Source organism: Tupaia chinensis, unplaced genomic scaffold, assembly GCF_000334495.1.
Source record: "Tupaia chinensis unplaced genomic scaffold, TupChi_1.0 Scaffold000251_1, whole genome shotgun sequence".
Lineage (NCBI taxonomy): Eukaryota > Metazoa > Chordata > Mammalia > Scandentia > Tupaiidae > Tupaia > Tupaia belangeri.
In genome coordinates, this window is record NW_006159731.1 from 3,795,087 (window position 1) to 3,799,844 (window position 4,758).

Below are 4,758 nucleotides of genomic sequence, written 5' to 3' on the forward strand. Positions count from 1 at the left end.
GGGAATGACAGAAAGCAGATGGGAGCCTTCAGACTGTGCTGTGAGTCTGGCAGCTGTGAGAAGAGACTGGGAAGGAAGAAGAGGTGGGGAGGAAGAACTTTAGACTGCGGTGTAGCTCTGAAAAAGTCTTGGCTGGGCGCATGGGGCTTCCCTGAGAAAAGGAATTCATTACAGGAGTTCTGCGTTGGGCAGGAAAGCCCTTCCTCCCATACCTCGATGTGCTATGGCACTAGCTGACAGCAGCCCAGCAGAAACACAGCATCAGCATGAATTCCATGGTGGATCCAAAGCTGTGGCAGCTGGGGGCTGTCAGCTGGCTGTGCCTCTCTAGAAGGGAGATCTGAGTGGCACAATTCCATGAATGCCAGTGTAAGCCATTACAATAGGATGTTTACATTTAGAAGCCAAAGAGTATTAGCACTGCTGATATCACGATTGTGTGTACTCATTCATGAATATTTAGTCTGGGCCTGACACCCAGGCTTGGTATTTAAGCTCTGTTTATTTAACAAAGGTGATATGACTATGGATTCATAGTTAAAGCAGATAAAAAATTGTCTTTGAAAGGGGAGCACAGTGGTCTGTGTTGTGCCCAGCACAAAATTCGTATTGAAGCCCTGATCCCCCAGTGTGATGGTATTTGGAGATGAGGCCTTTGGGAGAAAACTAAGTTTAGATGAGGCCATAAGGATGTGGCCTTATGGTGGGATTAGTGCCCTTAGGAAGAGACACCCCTGTGGGCCAGAGAGGCACATGGGGCATTGCCTAGGACTTCTCTTTGGAATTTCAGACTTCCTGACTGTCTGAGAGAAGTGGCTATCTGCAAGCCAGGAAGAGAGCCCTCACCAAGGCCTGACCTGCTTGCAGCCTGATCTCAGACTTCCAGCCCCCAGAACCATAAGAAAATAAATGTCTATTTTTTTTTAAGCAACTCAAGCTATGATGTTTTATTGTGGTGGACTGAGTAACACAGGGAGGGGAAGAAACTCTTGTGAATTGTAGATAAAGAACATAAACAAAACAAACAAAAAAAACCCCTCTAGTTAGCACCTGTGAAATAAAAGTTAAATTCTAAAACGAAAAGGAAATTTAAGCAGATTATTGGTTTATAGGATGAGAAAAACTGTTAGATGGTGGAGGTAAGTGGGGTTTTGTGTGTGTGTGTGCGCGTGTGTTTGTGTGTGTATGTATGTGTGTGAGGTGCTTTAATATTGGTACCAGATAGCAGCTGGTTAAGCACTTCAAGAGCAGAAAGGCAGGCCTGTGGTGGTGGCACAGAGGTAATGCAGTACTCTGCATTGTGAGCTGCATGGGGTAGTCATGGGTTTGTGTCCTAAGACCTGTCTGTACATGCAGTGTGTGGGTGTGCCTGTGATCCTGACTGGCTGAAGCAATAGGTGAATTGCGGTATAAAGGTCCTGTTGGGGGTGCCTATATCTCTCTCTCTCCTCCTCTCTAATTTGGAATAAATAAAATAAACTTTTAAAAAAGCAAAAAGTCACATATTTTACATATTAGGAAGTTTATAGTACATATTTTAGATATTACGAGTTTATAGTACAATATAATCTGAATTGAGGAACATATCGAAACTTCTAAGGCATAAAATTGTATTGTATACAGGTGAATATATACCAAATCTAAGAAGGAAAAAGCTTAATAAAAGGTCATTATTTGGGATTAGCAGTTAGCATAATGGCTATGTCACTGACTGCGGTTCAAGTCCCGGACCTGATGGCTTAAATTCATGCCAGATGGGTGTGCGTGTGTGCCCAAGATCCCGAGAAGAGAATGGAGGAGAAGGGATTGTGATGTGCCCATCCCCATGGGAGGTGATTTCTTGCTTTCCGTCTGACTCTTTTTTTGCGAGTGCACGTGCCCTATAGCAAAACCCTCTCCAAAATAAATAAATAAATAAAGGTCATTACTTAAGACAACAAATCTTATGTGTGCCACACACCTTCCCCTCCAAGGTTTGAAGTTATGAGCTCTGCCTTTACCTACCAGCTCCTCCTATTCAGCTTCTGTGATTTCTCTTTTAGACAGTAGGAGGGTAGAGAGGGCTACCTTTGTGATTACAAAGACAGTGAAAGACCAAGATGCCTAGAGGGCCTTAGCTTGGGATGAGGAAGAAAATAAATCTCACTTTAGTTTTCCAGGCAGATCATCTTTAGGCACAGGTAGGAAAATTTACATGTTATCAGAGGAGGAGTTTTGATACCTACCAAAACCTAGAAAAAAATTGAAAGAGGGAAGCAGAAAAAGAAAAAAAGTATTTAGAACCAAGCATCTGCTCCAAGGAGATAATTATTCTAACTTCCTTTGAGTGTAGCACAGGAGATAGTGTGTATTCTCTTAAATATAATACAGGGATGTATTACAAAGAAGTAATTTAGTTTCTGAAACAAACGGAGTCCTGTTATATGGATCTAGACTATTCTGGGTATTAGACAACATTCGCTTGGTTCTGGTCAGGAAGAAGGAGAGGAAGTAAATTTAGGCTGCGAGTTTATAGTACAATTGTGGTTCTGTGCTTTTATGAGATCCTGGCAATGAGTACGGTCCATGCTGAAGAATGTGATCTTGGGAACCAGCAGTTAGCGTAATTGCTATGTCGCTGGACTCCCACATAGTCGACCACGGTTCACATCCCGGACCCCGTGGCTTAAAACTCACGCCAGGTGCGTGTACATGTGTGCCCAAGATCCCGAGAGGAGAATGGAGAAGGGATTGCGGTGTGACCATCCCCCCTAGGGGGTGATTTCTCGCTTTCTGTCTCTATGTCTCTCTCTGTCTGTCTGGCGAGCGCACGCGCCCTATAGTGAAAAACCTCTCAAAAAAAAAAAAAAGAAAAAAAAAGAATATGATCTTGAGGAAAAAAAAAAAAAAGAAAAAAAAAGAATGTGATCTTGAGATGAACCTTCTGTGGTTGGGTACGGGGGAAACTGGACCAGAGAGGAACATGGGACATTGCTTACGACTGCTCTTTGGAATTTCTAGGTAAATTCTTAAAGGGACCTGCCTTAGCCTCAGACTTTTGAGTTGGAATTTATAACCATAACTGGGCCAGAAGCACAAAGGTAGACAACTAGCTGGTACTGGCTAGCAGGATGAGGGTGAGACAATAATTGTAGCCTTCAGCAGCCTCGTTAGATTGTGACCCAACAGTGAAAATGGGCCCAAGTGAACAAAACAGGCCCAAGTGAACAAAACAGAGTCCGTCTTACACTTCTCTAGGTATGGTAACATTTAAAGCACGTGGAAGCCACAAGGGGGTGATCAGTTTTTCTGTACTCAACAACTGCTTGAACTAAAATCCAACCAAGTGATGAATGCAATTTAAACTATTAGACCGTCAGTATAGTCATGATGTATTTATGCAAAACTGCATCATAACTTTTCTGATGACCTAGTAAATCATACCAGCATAAAATATCATACATGGTTACAGATTTTGGTTAGTAATAAGAGCTTTATAAACTCTTTAAAATTCTTCTTTTGCCTTCGTAGAAATTTTTAAATGCCATTTTGCCAGCAGAGAAAGCATTCATCCTTCAAAACTATAATAGTAAAAATGGTATCCAGTTTCATCTTGAGATGAAGATTCACTCGGTAGTGCATACAGATCATCCTTTTATCTAGTTATTAGATTTCTAAAAGCTTCTGTGACTTTTTTTTTTTTAGGGGTAGGAGGATAGAGATACTTTTGTAATTACAGTACAGTTATTGTATATTATTAGTATTAATACTAATATTGTATTCAATTTATAACACTACTACTTATATTAGAAGTAATACTATTGTATGTTAGTATTTATACTGTCAATAACATTGTATATTAAATAAAGCTTCCTCTTTTTGGTAAGAACCAATTAACTTTATTGGAAATAATCCTACAACTGAGAGAAAAAAATTTAAGTGAGCATTTTTGTAAGGGCAGCATGCAACCCCAGCCTGCTGACCCGGGAAGGCATCCCCACGGGGGTACCTAGTCCTAGCTCAGTCCCGTGGCAGGGGCCCAGTCTAGCTCAGTCCTCCTGGTGGCTGGCGCCCAGGGTGAGCTTGTCAAAGAGGTACTCGGCCAGGCCGGCTTCCGGGGCGCCCATCTTGCGCAGGTTGGCCACGTGGCCGCCCAGCTCCTTGATGGCCTCCACCTGGTGGTGCAGGTAGTGACGCTCCAGGAAGTCGCACAGGTGGGCATCGCTCTTGTCAGTGGCTAGCCAGTGCAGCTCCAGGAGGCTCTGGTTGATGCTCTTCTCCAGGTGGAAGGCGCACTCCATGGCCTGGAGCCCGCCCTCCCAGTCGTCGCGGTCTGGCTTCTTAATGTCGCGCAGGCAGATGCGGCCGCCGCGCTGGTTCTGCAGCCGCATCAGCTTCTCGGCGTGGTCCCTCTCCTCGTGCGACTGGCGCAGGAAGTACTGGGCGAAGTGGTTCAGGGCCACGTCGTCGCGGTCGAAGTAGAAAGCCATGGACAGGTACACGTAGGAGGCGCAGAGCTCCAGGTTGATCTGGCTGTTGACCGCGGCCTCGCAGTCGGGGTGGTAGTTCTGGCGCACCTGTGAGGGCGTGGTGGTCGCCATGTGGGTTAGTGGGGGCACAGCGGGCGAGCTGGAGCGTGAAGGCGGAGCGGTGCCGGCAGCGGGGCCTTGGGGCGCACCCAGTGTGGGCGACGGCAGAGTCTGGCGGAGGGTGAGCTCCAGGATCCCGGCTGCAGCGAGTGGACCGTTGGTCTGCCACAGACCGGAAGTGGGCAGATGA

The 4,758-nt window shown here is 45.3% G+C and overlaps 1 protein-coding gene and 1 pseudogene across 3 annotated transcripts in view; one reads left to right on the forward strand and one right to left on the reverse strand.

The window, feature by feature from the left end:
- ARL15 (ARF like GTPase 15) overlaps positions 1–4,758 on the forward strand; it is a 494,530-nt gene that overhangs the window by 35,781 nt on the left and 453,991 nt on the right. The gene's annotated exons all lie outside the window — the stretch shown is intronic.
- Positions 3,903–4,752, reverse strand: LOC102472964 (ferritin heavy chain pseudogene; annotated as a pseudogene).